The 16,646-nt window shown below is 44.3% G+C and overlaps 1 protein-coding gene across 1 annotated transcript in view; it reads right to left on the reverse strand.

Annotated features, from left to right (window-relative positions):
• Positions 1-16,646, reverse strand: part of LOC146809305 (lactoperoxidase-like) — a 193,112-nt gene that overhangs the window by 43,818 nt on the left and 132,648 nt on the right. The window lies entirely within an intron of this gene.

Consider the following 16,646-nt stretch of genomic DNA (forward strand, 5'->3'; position numbering starts at 1 on the left):
TTTAAGCTCAGGGGCATGAAGATTCGCTGGCCACAGCCCCATCATAAACTCAATAACGTTTAACAAATGGGGAGAGGAGTTGCTAGGGCGGTCGACATCGAATCTGGGGAACTGGGTTCAAGTCTCGGTAATGACGCTGAACATCCTATAATTCCGGGCAAATCACTTAATCTCCCTGTGCCTAACAAAAATGAATGTGTCCTCATGTAATGCAACTGGTGCTATGCAAACGCTCTGATACCGGATATGGGTCAAGTTCGCGCTATTTTAAACTCTGAAATAAAAAAAAAAATCGTTACCCCAAGGTCTTAAATGAGGGGTAACTCTTTAGGCATCAGTTGTAAATCATCGACTTCTATTGTACTCAAAACGTCCTGGAATCTTGCTCAGACAGAAAGCCGAGAGGGGTTGTGTGATCAGCTCTCTGCTTCGCTGGCCTTTCTGTTTCTAGAGTTGCTTTCTGCCCCCTAGTGAGGGGAATTTTTATATAGACAACCAAGGCCATGTGTCGAAGGGCTGAAGGTAGCACTCGGCTACTCTTCAATGGACCCAGGGGAGGGATCACCACCACTGTGCTTCAGTCCTCAGATATTAGCTTGAGCATCAATGTACTGAGATATAACCTTGATCGTTCAGATTCCCAAGATCACAGTAGAGAAAAATAATAGTCAAAAAACAATAAAAAATAAGGCAGTGGCAATACCAAGTACATACTTTTCAACAGAATTATAACAGAATAAGTTCTAGGCAAGGACAGATTTGAATGCTGGAGTAAAAAGTGACGCGTTGTGTTCTTAATTTTTAAGAACCAATGCAAGTATTTTTTTCTAATCTCCTCTTTATCAACTCTAAGCAAAAGGTAGCTAAGTATTTGTCTTTATATAAGTACACTTTTTAGAAGTCTATCACTATTTAGTTCATGCGGGATTGGCTTACCACAATGTTTTCTTTAGAAGACGTAAGAGTTATTTGATAAACATCCTACAATGCTGTAAAATTACAAAGTTCAATTTAGAAAACCAGAGTGTATTAATTCAAAAGCAAGACATTTTCAGGGAAATCATTTTTTAATGGCTGACGCCTCTAAGCGTCAGCCATTACAAGTATGGCGATAAATTTAAAAAAGAAAGTTATAATGTTCTTTTAAAATTTCGTGAAGTTTTTTCCTGCCTGATATACTCGATTGGTTTATCTCACCTGCAGACACCCAAAGAACATCGAGGCATATTTACAACGAAGTATCGGAGCCTCCTTGGCTCAACGCCGAGCTCCTCTACTTCAGAAACGCAGGGTTGCACCATATTTACAACAATATGGTGCAGCCATTTTCCCCTGCGCTGGCGCTAAATTTAGCAACCTAGCTCCAACGCAGGCACCCTTGCCCCATAGTGCAAGAGTGTCTGTGTTGAGGGGAAGATTGTTTATGTGCAGGAAGGTCTGCCTTCGGGCACATAAACAATGTTTATATTGTGTTTTGTAACTTTTACGTGTGCTGCTTAATGCAGCACACATAGAAGGTGCAGAACATAATCTTTTTTTTCTATTGTTTATGTGTAGGAAGTGACACCTTCCTGCACATAAACAATCAATGGCGTTTTGCTGTTTCTATGTGTGCTGCATCAAAAATGGGGAGAAAAATGTATTTCTCCTCGTTTTGCCTGTTTAAGACCAGGTCTTCCCTGGTCTTAATTGTGGCGCTACATCCTATTTATGCCACCCTTGTACATAGGGGCTGTTTCGGTGGAACGCTCACCACAACACCCATTGCACTCCCCTTTCACGCTAAGTAAAACATGATAGGTGTGCCTTATTTACAAGGCAGCGTTAAGCCACGTTAAAGGGCTTAACGTTGCCACGTAAGTAAGGCTAAGCCCCTATCGCCACCACAACGTCCCTAAAAGTGGCGAAAGGGGCTTGTAAATAAACCCCTTTGTCTATTCTCTTCTTTTAACTAGGATTGTTTGCAGTGGAGTATTAGACAATACCAGTTTATCTGATCATAGGAAACAGGCAGGGATTTCCCTATGATGCTGTGTAGCCAGCCCCTTCCATATGACTGACAGCTAAGCTGACCCTAAAGATTTGAGCATTCTGTGGACAGGCAAGCCTGTTTTCATGTAGTACAAGATATAAAACATTTCCATAATCTAGCCCCAAATTAACAATTGATCGAATCAAGATTGTCTATGTCCAGAAATAATACATTTGATTATTTTCTTGAAGGGTGGCAGATAGAAAATGTTGCTTGCAACTGCTTACTCTACCCAAGCGTGCCTGGAGAGGTTTTCATTTTAAATGTCAGGCGGAATAAACTGGCCAAAGGTACTGAATAATGGAAGTCAATTTTTGGAATTTAGCTTTAGTTAAAACAGAACGTTTTCCATGTTGCTCCTTAAAGTTGGGGGTAGTTATTTTCCCTAAAAAATGTACATTATTCAGAAATGTAAGAAGTGGTTGGAATTGTGGTCTGTTTCCATCTTTTTTTTTTTTTTTTAGCAAAATCAAGATGAACTTTTTAATGATGTTCAGACATCGGCATATGTTGATAAGTAAATGCTGAAGAAGTAGCAAGAAGGGGGACCTTTTAGGAATCCCAGCAGTGACCAAAGAGTGTGGGGGCCTACATGCTGCTAGTTGATGACCCCCCCACACCTTTGAGAAAAGAGATGTGGCAATGAATGGAAGCGTTTTTCCACAATGATGACATTCTTTAAATTAAGGATCAGCAACCTAGTTTTGCAATTGTTATGTTATGTGTTGTTATGTTATACTATCTTTTGTTATATGAAAGGTGAATTGGCATAGTGCACAACTCGCCTGGTAGGGTATCTTGGTACCGAAAAAGAAGTTGTATGTTCTCCAACAAAGCCTTGTAGTAAGTCTAGCCCCACAAATTGCCATTCTCAGGAGCAGGCAGAAAATAATTAAGGCAGAGGCTTACAATGCAACCCCACAGAAAAACCGTATATTATTCTGACTTTTAAAGTAAATATATTGATATAATTTTTTTTATGTTACAAAGTTACATTTCATTTACAATTACATTTTTTATAACTTAATAAATATTAAGTAACTACTTGTTAAAAGCATTACATTTTTAAACTTTTATGAACATTTTAAAATGTTTTAAATGTATTAAAATATAACGGTTACTCAAAATTACTAAATATTAATTAAATACTAAAGTGCTAGTGATGGTAGTTTTTTTAATGTTGTTAATAAAATAATTTATTTGAATTATTTAATCATTTAAAACACATTGAATTTGATGAGTTATTGTGCTGTAATTTTTTTTTATTAAAGCTTATTATTTTTATCTATTCTTTACCATATGGAGATTTCCATATCTTAGATGTTTCCACCCCCTTGTTTCAGGAACTGGAGACAGGCGCTACTATATTTTGGTTTAAATTTGCACTTTTTTGTTCTTTGTTATATCCAAGTGTAGATTTACACTTGAGTAAATAATACATTTGTAAATTTGCCTTTGTGAATAGGGGCCAAGGTATTTAGAGGCTCATTACGATGGCGGAACGATCGCCACCATCAGCCAGCGGTGGCGATCGTTCCGCCATCACATTGAGATTTACCCACCGCCATATTAGGATGGCGGTGGGTATCGCTTTTCCACCGTGGCAATCGCGCAGATTGCCTGGCAGGCGGTGCAGGGCCACTAATATGGTGGCGGTGCCTAGCAGGCACCGTCCGCCATATTAGGATGTGTGTGGCCAGGTGCCTTTCCATGGCGGTGATGCCGCCAAAGGAAAGGCTGGTGGGGATTGGGTTTGGGGGCCCGATGCTGACCCCCTAGTAGGGGGGTGTCGCTGCACTGGGGGGTACCCATGGTACCGTCCTACATTTCCATGCACAAGGTGGCAGGCACCTCCACCTGGGACAACACCTGGTGGCCCTCCACCCTCGGTAATCCACCCACCCCTACAGACCATGCACGAAACCTCAGCATCATACTCAACTCCTCCCTCTACATGAACCGCAAGATCAAAGCAGTCGCTTCCACCAGTTTCATCTGCCTGCGCATCCTCCGGAAGACCTTCAAGTTGATCCCCCCGACTGCAGAAGGACCGTCACCCATGCGCTCATAACCAGCAGACTGGACTACAGCAACGCCCTATATGCCGGAATCAACAGAACCCTTCTACACAAACTCCAAACCATCCAGAACGCCGCAGCCAGACTCGTCCTCGGGACACCGCGTCACGGACACATGACCCAACTCCTACGAGACCGCCACTGGCTCCGTGTTGAGAAAAGGGTCAGCTTCAAACTCCTCACCCACGCATACAAATCCCTCAACAACATCAGACCCAAATACATCAACGAGAGAGTGTCCTTCCACGTACCCAAGAGGAACCTCCGCTCCGCCGACCTCGCACTTGCAGAGGTCCACCGTATCTGCAGAAACAGAACAGGCAGGAGAGCCTTCTCCTACATCGCAGCCAAGACCTGGAACAAGCTCCCGGTGAACATTAGACGCTCCCCGACCCTGCACACACCAGGAAGGACCTCAAGACCTGGCTTTTTGACTGACCTGGAGCAACTCCCCCCCCCAGTGCCTTGAGACCCTCACAGGTGAGTAGCGCTCTTTATAAACCACTAATTGATTGATTGAATACACAGTCAGCAGCACCATCTGCAATGTTAAAACGCTGGATGCGGCTGCCACGGTGGCGGTCGCATCCTGATTTAGAGTGCGGGACTGTCGCCTTACAGACAGGCGGCGTTCCCGTTACTGCTAGGATGTCGGACGGACTCAAGTCCACCTGCCATCCTAATGACCCCCTTTGATCCCGCATTACAACTCATTAAGTATGAGACACATATTAATGATACATGAGAAAATATAATGTAAAACTGTGTGTTAAATACCTAAAGACCACAAAGGAAACTGTAAAAGCATATATGACTTGAAATATAAGCCATACATAAATTGCTACTTGTTAGGTGAGAGTTTCTCAGTGCATAATTTTGAGAGAAGTGTGCTAACCATAGAATAATTTTGTTTTAAAAATTGTAATTGTTTATGTTCTATTTTATTCCCTGTTTTGCATTTTATTATTGTAATGGTTTTAATAAACCCTTAGTCAAAATATTTCAGATGCTGTTAAAAGTGATTATAAAGTTTCTTCTGTTTCTCAGAATTTGTCATGTTATTTTGACATGGATCCTTTTTAGGTAGAGCCTCGACAGCTCTTGTGCTGTCTGTGAGACCAGTTGTATCCTCTTCTATGGACTCTGGGACATCCACTGATTGCCATTGGGGTTTTCTTATGCCTATCCGAAATGCTGGCTTTCTATTGGTCTATTGCTCGCAATTTTCCCTCCTTTGGGTGTTTGTTTCAGCTGAGGCGATTTCACTAAGTCATTGTTTTTATTGACCATCGCCGCTCCCTCCTCGAACAGCACACCATGGCCCCTCCCCCCTATGTGCATTGAAGCTCTGCAGAGCAACACTGACAAACCAATCGCACTTGCTTTATTTCTGAAGGCCTCCAGCAATGTTTCAGAATATGCAGCTTTGATTCATGCACATGCTTTACAGTTTCCAACTCCATCCAAGCGCTTCTGCTGCCTAAGCACCCTCAACATCTCATCCAGGGATGCAGCTCAGGGTGGCCACGGCTGGTGTAATCTCTTTTTGCGCTCAAGCGTAGGGCAGATACGGAAACATAAACATGTTTACACCAAGACCCAGACATCTATAGGGCTCCCACCCTATTCCCCTATCAACCCACAACCCGCTAAGGTACTAAAAACACAAAATTCAAATTAATTTTCTTTTATAACTACTCAAAACATTCAATACATTTCATATAATTAAATTACTTCCCACCCTATTTCCCTATAAACCCACAACCCACTACGGAACAAAAAACGCAAAATTCAAACCCAAAAAATGTAATACCTACTAAAATGTTTACACATACAAACAAATCTTATACAAAAAATACATGCATTACACACATATAAAATATATACTAACAAACATAACATTAAGTCAAAATCGATATTTTTAACATCTATACATATACTTTTTATTGTTTGGTTCAAACCATTACAAATTAAAACTTGTTCGGTTCATCATAAAAAGGACCGATGAATAGAAACCCACAAGAGCATTGTAGATAGATGATGGTCAACTTGAAAACATGATCAATTCGTTTTTTTAAAAAAAAGAAGAATCCGCTGGTTTAAAAATAGAATGCAGAACTTATAAATTACTCAAAACCTTCAAGTGCATTGTGGGTAGATAATGTTCACCTCGGAGACCGAGAACAGTTCGGCTGATATTAGCAGTCTAGGGTTCTGTTGTTAATCCAGCAGGCTGGCTGCTGCCCTGCTGAGGTAAAGGGGATTTGCAGCGCTAATTTCTTCCAGCTGCTTTGCTGCTTTGTTGACAAATTTAGTGAGCCCAATGTTCAACCCGATGTTTTCAGGGTTTAGGGCGGCTATTATGGCCTGGCGGCATATTCGAACTCCTAGCATGATCCATTCGCCCCCAGTAGTAGCCGTCTTTCTGTAAGCGTAGCGGGGCATGCACAAACTATGGGGCCTATTAGGATGGCGGGCGGACACCCTAGCGGTCCTGGGACCAGCCACCAGTGGTGCGGCAGTCCCGCCCTGTCAATTAGGATGCCACTGCCACGGTGGCATCCCCTATCCACAACATTGTGGCTGGCGGTGCTCACAGCACCGCCCGCCACAATGCTGTGGATGCACCTTGTGCATTTGCAGGCTCAACGTGGCAGGCACCGCGTGGTACCTGCCATGTTGTGCCTGCAAATCCAGGGGGTACCATAGGTACCCCCCATGTGCACCCTCCACCCCCGCAACACCCTGGGAGCCCGCAACGGCCCCCCCAGTCAGGAACCGCATGCCATTCTATGGCGGCAACGCCGCCATGGAAAGGCACTTTCCCGCCTGCATTGTAATGTGGATGGCGGTATCTTGCAGACACCGCCACCATATACAGCCCCTTTTCTGCCCAGTCGACTCGTCGACTGGCGGAAAACCGGCGGACTGTCTTTCTATCTGCCAGATTACCCCCCACCATCGTAATATGGTGGGGGGGAAATGGGATGCAGGCGGTGGGAAATGTCAGGCAGATCACCACCGCCATGCAGGCGGTGGCGATCCGCCCGACATACTAATAGACCCCAAAGTGTTCCATTGCTTCGGAATGATAGCCACACCTGCATTCGATATTGTTACCTGAGCGACGGCATTCCAGCAGGTTGTTTAAAAATGGCGAGTGACCCATCCTTAGAGATAAAAACATTTGTTTCAAGTAAAGTGCAAAAGTGCTTGATAAGTGAGGCAGCTCAACACCTGGTTTGAAATTCCTTTTGCCCTGTCTGAATGAAAAGACCACAATCGAATGCTCTTCTTAATAGCAGCCTTTAGCACCGGCTGGGAGGGGTTTGTTACCAAGAGTTCTTTGGCTCCTAGTAGTTTTAGGCTGTGGTCCAGGTGTACTTCTGGCTAGTCTGGTATTGTGCTATTTCTCACCAAAGTCTGGCCTCCAAGGAGCCCTCCCTTGAATGGCGCAGTCTGTTGCAGAACTTTATAAACACGCCAGTCTCAACGCCGTGATGATCCAGTAGGCCCAGTTCGAGTCGAACCTGCAACGGTGAACTTGATTTTGGCAGACGAAAGGCACGTTTAAAGACTTTGGTTGCTAATTTGATTAATAAAGAGCTAGTTGTGCCCTTCGTGATCTCATGCCCGTAGGACAGAGAGTTGATTATCCTCGCCTTCATCACTTTCAGCATGGGTGTTAGACTTGGGCCAAGTAGCTGTTTTGATAGTTTCGCGGCTGCGGACTCTAGTGACAGAGCTTTGCTCCTTAGCATTTCTTTTTGCTTGACGAAAGAACATCTGCAGTCCAAAAAGATACCCAAATATTTATAGTAGGATGTTGATTCGAGTTTTGTATTGTTAAAGAACCACCCACCATGTGACCTCTTTTGCTTCCCGAAAGATATTCTTTTAGTTTTGGACAGGCTTAGTTCTAAGGAATTTCTTATATTGTAGGGAAGCAGTTTGTTGAGAAGCCTCTGTAGGCCCACTTTTGTATGACTTAGCAACACCAAGTCGTCGGCATAGAGCAGATTGCTGATGAGGGTTCCATTTAGTTGAGGGGGAAGGCAGTTGACAGGGAACCATCCTAAACAACGAAGTATTAATTACGACTTACCTGAACAACGAAGTCCGAACAACGACAAATCCTGAACAACGAAGTCCTGAACAACGAAGTCCTAAACCACGACTTTTCCCGGACTGCAATGCAAAACTATGCTTGGCATCTCTCTGCCCCCATTCTCCCCCCCCCCCCCACTGTTGCTAAGGCCTGACATTGATCTCAGCCCCCTGGACTGCTCACGTCACTCATCTCCGCCCCCACCCCTTTAATAAACTTGGAAACGGAAGAGAGGCAAACTGGCTGGCAGCCAATAACCACTGAAGAACCAAAATGCCACGCAATGAGCACAATGTTAAAGAAGAGCAGCTGTAGACTCCCAAAAACAAGTGAACACCACTGTTCCAGGAGATGTTTCCTCCAATAATCTTTGTTGGGACTACATCCAATCAGCATTGAGGAGTGATAGAGTCATCCAATGTGCACAATAATGAGCCGTTTCCTATTGGTCACAATGGTTTCTCAGTGGCTAGATCACAGTGAGACGCCTCCTCAAAATATTAAGATAAAAGTTAAATCGGTTCCTGGGTATGTGCTGTGTGCTCAACTGGCACGCTCTGTTGTTAGTTCAGTGCATACTATGGTGAGTGGTTCTCCATGCCTCAGATTTTTACGAGATAGCGCGCTATTCTTTGTGCATTAGGCTATGGACCTCCCCCACCCCCAACATGACACTTGAATGGAGATATCTGGCTGACGGGCTCTGAGGAAGGTTGGGAAGCAGCCAGCCTTCATAATGCCAGCACGGCAATACGTTGGGGGAACCAAAAACTAGGCCTGGGCGTAGTTCGCGAAGTAGCACTTCGCGAAGCTACGCAAAGTGAAGTTCGCACTACGCGAGCTACGCGTAGCACTTCGCGAACTGCGTAGTAACATGTTTGCACTGTGCAAGATGTTGTTTTCAATGATTGCACAGTGCGGACAAGCAACCGGCACTGTGCAATCATTGAAAATGGCATCTTGCACAGTGCGAGCTGTAGTTTTCTGCTGCTCGAGTAGATTTTTACTCGAGCTTCAGCTTTCTCAACGCGAACTGGTAGTTTCTCATCGCGAGCGGTCGCGAGCATACGCGACCACTCGCAATGAGAAACCGGACCTCCTCGCGTTGGGAATCTCGCCGGGAGGTTTATTTTCCATGCTCGCGATCGCCAACTTGAAGTTGCTGATCGCGAACAAGGAAAAAGTCTCGCCGGGATGTCATTTTGCTTGCTCGCGGTCGCCAACTTGACGTTGAGGACCGCGAGCAAGCAAAAAATGACCGCAGCACTACGCAACACTACGCTACGCGTGTTCGCACTGTGCTACGTGCAGTTCCCGTAGTGCGAAGTAGCGCGAACTTCGCAAACTACGCGAGCGTAGCGTAGTGCTTCGCCCAGGCTTACCAAAAACCACGAGTCTCTCCTCCTCCCCATCCATGTTGTCAGGTAGGTGATTTATATTTTACATTGAATTGATTTAATTATTATTTATTTTATTCTTTTGTAAAATAATTAAATCAGAGTCAACATTTTGTTCAAAAAATATTTTAATAATAAAATGATATGGAATTATTATCAAAAATATGCTTAATCGATATTGTTGATGTTTCGTTTTTCTACACATTTTAATTATTAAGCATAATATCAATTTCAACAATTTACAATCATTTGTAGTTCGTCATGTTTTAAAAGATATAACTATAAATTAAAATATAAGCTGAATAAATTATCAATGAAATGGGTAATGAGCAATTTAAAAATATTTCGAAGAAGTATTGTTATTACAATAGTGCCATCTATTGGCCAGTCACGAAGTGTTTTTTTTTTCGAGGTTTAGGAAGTCGTTGTAAAAAACAGTAGTGGTTTAGCATAGCTCGTTGTTTAGCTTTCGTGATTCAGGAAGTCGTGGTTTAGGCAATAGTTGTTTAGTCATACATCTCAGTTGACACTATCTAGTGACGGAGATAGGTCTGATATAAACAAGTTAAAAAGGAGTGGAGCCTTGCTTAACGCCGGAATTGGTTCTGATTTTCATGGACACGTGGGAGCCTTCACCCAGCTTTATTCTGATCCATGTTTCCGATTGGAGTTGGACGATTATGTGTAAAAGGGTCCGGGGTATGCCCCAGGACTTTAATTTTTGCCACAGTAGGGCCCAGGGTATGCGGTCAAAGGCCGCTTTAAAATCAACGAAATAGCAGTGCAACTGGGTTTGTTGGGTTGCCGTTTTCTCCGTCAGGACAGTTAAGGTGGCGAAAAAATTAGTTGTTGTGCCAGAGTTAGCCAAAAATCTGGTCCGGTTAAAAAGGAGGCGCTTTATAGAATCGGCCCAGGCCTCTAATCAAATTCTGGCGTAATGTTTGGATTCAACATCTAGGAGTGCTATCATTCGGTAATTATTGGGGTCATGTCTCTTCCCGCCTTTGTAAATTGGGTGAATGATAGCACATGCCAGGACTCAGGGACGGTGTTGTTTAGCCAGCAATGTAGAAACAGGGGGGTTAGGTGAGCTGACCATAAGTCCCCGTCAAATTTAAACATGGTCGTCTTAGGCTCCTGGGTTCTAAACATGGAATCACCGAGTTGGCTGAGCTGGCTGAGCTGTGGGCTTCAAAATGGTCATCCTTTGTGTTATGGTCTTTAAAGTGCGTTGATAAGAATTGGCACCATTCGTCTGCGCTGATGTTTGCATTACAGTCACCACTTCTGCCTTGTATCCCCTTTTAACAAGAGACCAGAACTGTTTTGAGTTGGGATTCTTGCTTTCGTGGATAAGCTTCAGCCAAAATGTATCCAAAGCCGCTTGTTTTTCCCTTCGTAATGCGATCTTGAAGGCTACCTGGGCTTGCTTGTAGGTAATAAATTTGATTTTTATCGCCTGGGCTCTTCCTCGATTGGCGTAGTGCTCGATTTCTTTGGATTTTTAATTGCTTGGTTGCAGAAGAGATGCAAAATTGAAATGCTTGTTGCCTTATGCTCCACTTTGGTGGCATGTCTTCAAATAGTTGATTTATGAAGCTAGTCCAGCTGCTAATGACCGAAGTGTCTGCCTCCTGTGATAGGTGTAATAGGGCTCTACATTTTTCCATCATGGGGCGAGCCGTAGCAACCGTCCATTTTGTTTGCTTTAGATTTTCTGTTAGACAACTTGAGTGCATGTGGGCGAGTTCCTGGTGACGTGGGGTGGTGGCTGATAGTGTTATGATTTGTGGTCGATGGTCGTTCTCGGCTTGTGATGCAATTTGGTAGCTCTCGATCAAGGTAAGTACCTCTCTGCTCCCTAAAGTGAAGTCCAAAAAGGAGTGTGTTCGACCACGTGAATGGGCCCATGCAGGGGGAATGTCTGTATGAAGATGCCCATTCAACATGGTGAATCCTACACTACTCACCTGTGTAACCGCATACTCCCCCAGTTTCAATGGTCTGTTTCCAGTAGGAGTCGACTGTGGAGCAAAATGCGCGGGAACTGTTCGATATTTTTTAACATCGATATTACTTACCCAAAGTCGATATTCTGCACCACGATATTTTCTCTTTCGATATTCTTGAGCCAAAATATTTTTGCAACAATATTCAGGTAAGTCGATATTTGTGATTCGATATTTAGTCTCTGCACCCAGGTGGGTCACGAGGTGGGCTGTTTCCCTTTGTGATTAGTCTCTGGTATAGTCCATGTGATGCACAGCGTTCAAATGAAACACATCGCTAAAAGTGACTTGCAGCTGTGGTCGGTATGAGGAAAGACAGAGTTATGAACAGAGAGGGGGCAGAAATCTGGAGTCGCTTTCATTTATTTCAGACCTTGTCTCTGCCGGAAGGGCTGTTTTTTTGCACAGCTGTCCCCACTGGTTCACACCTTTGCGTGCTGTCTTTGATGGTTTCAATTTGGAGGGAGGATGAAACTTTGACCTTATTATCTTGACCTTGGCACCGTTTCTTCCTATTTCAGCAAGCAGTGGAAACAGTGGGCACCGAGCAGGGCACGCAAGGCACTGCTGCTTTGAATATGTTCCCCGAAGGAGGTGAATAAATTAAACCAGTTTTTATGCATAATTTTGTTCCTCACAAAATGAGCATATTTCAAATTCATTACTATTGAGGGGAGTTTTATATACTTGAATTTTTAAATATGATTTTTTTGGGAAGAACTGTGTTAGTGTAGCTCGCACATGCCATTCATCGTTTGCTTTCATATATGTGTTTCTTCTCACGCAGTGGGGGATTCCTATCTCCACTCTGCATGGAAATCCTTCCGCAAGGGAGCGTTGCGTGGCACACAATATTTTCATATTATAGAGCCGAAGGATTACTGTGTGCCATGGGATAGGCACTGCACAAAAACATAGATGTTTGTCACAAAATGTTCGCGCCTTTAGTCTCTGTGTTACAGACCCTGTTACTGGTTTCACCATGACATGCCACGGGGTCAAAAAGTAGTAGGTAGTATTGTTAAAGGATGGCTTTTGTCTTAAAAATGGAAGTAGCAGGCAGAGTGTGCTTTATATACATCCAGGGCCCACGCTCTGCCCAGCGATACATATACATGCTTGGTGTCAGTCTGAGGGTAGTTAGAATTACAGGGTGCAGAATGCCTTTGTTTTGGATTCTCAAGAAGATTTTTTCAAGTAACTATTTATTATTTTGAAATGTGTCATCTCTCGGAAAATCCAAACCCCTTACCAGTATCTAGATAATTCTACCCACAAATTGTGGGCGAACGTGGGTATAGGTGACTCTTTATTTAATTAGCTTCTTTAAAGTGTCTTGTTATCGCAACGAAGCAGGGCAGCATTGTCTGAAGGAATACATGAGCTCCAATATGTCCTAATGGATATTTCAGAGGTGACCCACAGAGCAGCAGTTAGCCCAATTACTTCAAGAATGTTCGATTGCCATTCTGCAGCGCTGACAGAATTTAATTTAAGCCTGGGCGAAGCACTACACTACGCTCGCGTAGTTTGCGAAGTTCGCGCTACTTTGCACTACGCGAACTGCACGTAGCACAGTGCGAACACGCGTAGCGTAGTGCTGCGGTCATTTTTTGCTTGCTCGCGGTCCTCAACGTCAAGTTGCCGACCGCGAGCAAGCAAAAGGACATCCCGGCGAGACTTTTTCCTTGTTCGCGATCAGCAACATCAAGTTGGCGATCGCGAGCATGGAAAATAAACCTCCCGGCGAGGTTCCCAACGCGAGGAGGTCAGGTTTCTCATTGCGAGGGGTCGCGTATGCTCGCGACCGCTCGCGATGAGAAACTACCAGTTCGCGTTGAGGAAGCTGCCGCTCGAGTAAAAATCTACTCGAGCAGCAGAAAACTACAGCTCGCACTGTGCAAGATGCCATTTTCAATGATTGCACAGTGCCGGTTGATTGTCCGCACTGTGCAATCATTGAAAACAACATCTTGCACAGTGCAAACATGTTACTACGCAGTTCGCGAAGTGCTACGTGTAGCTCGCGTAGTGCGAGCTTCACTTTGCGTAGCTTCGCGAAGTGCTACTTCGCGTACTATGCCCACCCTTAATCTAATTGGGAGGTTTGTAAAGCGCCTCGTGTCATTGCATTGCCACTTCAGAGCAATGAAAAATCAAGAGAACCAAAAGTAAATCCCAGAACACGAGCTGGTGGAGTCAAGCCTAATGAGAGTTTGAGGAGTCTCCATAGTAGGCCTGCATGCAAATAAATGAGTAGGCAAATCCAGGGGTTTATTTTTACTAATATTGGTGAGGGCGCTTGTGTTGTACATTACAATTTTTGGCTGCTCTCCTGGGCCTTTTTAGTTATTATTACTATTCATTTGAATTTAGTAGTGCTATTCTCCCATCTTGTCCTGCTTTTCTGTGCATCCCAGTATCATCCATGTAAAGCTTCAAAGCGCTAAGTGCTTAGAAGCAGCTTCACATTATAAAGGTCCACAGAGCATCTGAATGCAGGATTTCGTAAGTCAATTCAAAGTCTGTTCTAGTAGCATTACTCAAACTACATTAAGAGACGGCATATTATAAAGGTTTGAAGTAATGCAAAAAACATAGCGAACACTGCACAGTTTACTTAAATGAGGGACTGAAAAAACAATATTTGGTGTTGGACTGTATAATCCACCAGGATGATGATAATTTTCACATACCTGCTATTTAGCTCCATTTTAGATTTGATCTGCGTAGGCCCACAGACACGTGTGGTTGTAATGCTATGCACAGACTTGGTGGCACCACATCGAAGGGAGTATAGTGACATGAACTCTGCCTTAAATAATGTTCACTGCCATGGTGTCATTAAGACTCATTTCCAAATGTGTGACCTACTTGACCGTGGTGTAGGCCGGAGGCGGCAGTAGAGTACTTCAACGAGAAAGGACTAAAGCGGGCCTGTGTCGTGGAGGCTGTGATGATCTGAGGAGGCTGCCAAGGTCGCTGGCCTCGGGCTTGGAGCTTGCACAGGCACGTGGTGGGCCCTCATTAACACACGCCGGTGTCGGAAGGTGATCAGTGTGGCCTGGCTGTGCAGGGGCAGGCCTGACGGGTTCTGGGTCCAGCGGGCCGTGGTACGGCAGGCGCACAGGATCACAGGCAACTCCGCTCACGAGGACATCGTCGGCCTCGTGGCGTGGTGAGAGGCGCCACCCTGGCAGAGACATTGGGCTCATGTTCACGGCTTGCCCAGGTTATCCTTGTGAGTTGTTCTGTCGTGTCTGGTGGGTGGGCATGTTGTTTTGCATGTTGGTTGTGATTTTGTGACATTTGCTTTGCCAGAGTTGTGAGTTGCATGGTTGTGGAGTTAAGGTGAGTGGGGTGTTCATTTGGAACTGGCCAAGGGGCTGTGCATTTCCCTTGGTGCCATCCTGGGAACGCTGGTTGCTGATGGACTGTCGGAGGATGAAGGAATCATGCACACTGGCTGGGTATTTTGAGGCGACATTGGTGGAGGTTCCATGGTGTTCGGTTGTTGCCTGCACATTGATGTGAAACGTATGCTTTCTGTTGCGGTGATTGTGTGCTGTGTCACCAGGGGGCACAGGTATGACATGTGTGCTGTGGATTGCCCCCAACACGTGCGTGCATCCAGCTATGGCGTATGGTCAATGCTTGGTCTCCAGCAGATCCTGCGCATTGTGTTGGACGTATGGGGACTGGGGTACCAGGCTGATGGTGATGTCCAGGACAGGTGTGAGGGACTTGGATGTGGCTGGCTGTGTGACTCCTCCAACTCTGGCGGGTGTTGGTTGGGGGGTACCAGTGGCCAACAGGTGCAGCACAGCCGGCAGCTTTGTGTGGGGTGGGATGTTGGTTGTCCGCTGTGTTAGTGCCGTCGGCCTTTTGGGCGTTGTTGGTCAGGATGTGTACAATGGTTGTCCTTTTGAGCCTGTGGTGGGCAATGACATTGTCAGGTGTTGGGTCTGTGAGGTCAGAGCAGGTGTTATTTTCCTGCTGCTAACCCGCCTTAGCGCCTGTTTTCTGTTCTTATCGCAGTTCTGGCTGGTTGATGTGAATGTTGTGGAGTGGTGTTGTCGCGGCTTTTGGCACGGGAACGCCTACTCTGCATTTTATTAGCGATAGTTGCGAGGGTCATCTGTGGCGATGTATTTTGCGGCTGCTATCGTGGGTAAACTGGTGCTGTGGGATGTTAACACCAGCTTGTGATTGGGGCAATAAGTTTATCGCAACTTTGGCTGCGATAAAGTGCCATTAACTCAGCGATAGATCCTTGTGAATATCCCCCTATGTTTTTTGGTCAGCCAAAAATTGTTTAAGATGCAGGTGAAATTAATTTCACATAATATGTGAAAATTCACAAAAATGACATTAATTTTGGTAAAAAATACTTACACGCTCTAATCGTAAATAATCGTTCATCTGGAAAATGCACCCTATTGGTGGAATCGCTGTGCAAGCAAATCCTATCTATTTGGGAGGGCAAAATCTCAATATTCTTGATTCTGTGAATCAATATGATCATTAATATCCTCCTAAATGACAATTTCTTTGTTGAAAACATTCTAAGAATGAGGAATAGAAAAAGAGTAAAGAGGGGAAGGAAAACAAGAACATAATTAAATGTGACTGAATCATCAAAGAAAAGCACACGAGAGGATTCATAAATGAACATGCACTTCTCTATGGGCGAATTGTGCCCCAATTACACTGCTATAGTTCTTTTAAACTTTTGACTTTTAGCTACTGTATCCTCAAAATTGTTTCTCATAATCTGGTACGTAGTAAATGTCGTGATGAAAATCACTTATAGAAGAAATTGAAAAATGTAACTTTTATTTTATAATTTCAATCTCTAAAATCAGTCGATGCTCATCTTCACTATTTTACACATATTGAAATTTCATTCAGTAATTTTAACTATTTTTTCGGTCTCGTCTACACAGCACAAGCGATGTGCTGCGAGACATATTGTTTACTAATTAGGGGAATAACAACGCACCAACAGAACAGCATACCATT

This window comes from Triturus cristatus, chromosome 7, assembly GCF_964204655.1.
Source record: "Triturus cristatus chromosome 7, aTriCri1.1, whole genome shotgun sequence".
Lineage (NCBI taxonomy): Eukaryota > Metazoa > Chordata > Amphibia > Caudata > Salamandridae > Triturus > Triturus cristatus.